Genomic DNA, 456 nt, shown 5'->3' on the forward strand with positions numbered 1-456 from the left:
TGTGATGTGTGTGTGGTGTTTGGGTATATGGTGTGGGGTGTGTGAGAGGGCATGTGGTGTGTGTATGATAGGAGTGTGTTTTGTGTGTGTGTGCTGTGTATGGTGTATATGTATGTGATGTGTGTGTGGTGTTTGGGTATATGGTGTGGGGTGTGTGAGAGGGGATGTGTGGTGTGTGTATGGTAGGAGAGTGTTGTGTGTGTGTGTGTGCTGTGTATGGTGTATGTGTATGCGATGTGTGTGTGGTGTTTGAGTATTTGGTGTGGGGTGTGTGTGGGTGTGTGGTGTGGGTATGGTGTATGTGTGGTATGAATGTGTTGTGTGATGTGTGTGTAATCTCCCAGTTAGGTCTGAATATCTAGGGAAAAACATAAAGGCTGACATATTGTTGTAGCTAAGGAGGATTTAACAGGAATTCAAGGCTGGTTCAACATTGAATAATTGACCAGTGTAACT

The sequence above is a fragment of the Mandrillus leucophaeus genome, unplaced genomic scaffold, assembly GCF_000951045.1.
Source record: "Mandrillus leucophaeus isolate KB7577 unplaced genomic scaffold, Mleu.le_1.0 Scaffold288, whole genome shotgun sequence".
NCBI classification, from domain to species: domain Eukaryota; kingdom Metazoa; phylum Chordata; class Mammalia; order Primates; family Cercopithecidae; genus Mandrillus; species Mandrillus leucophaeus.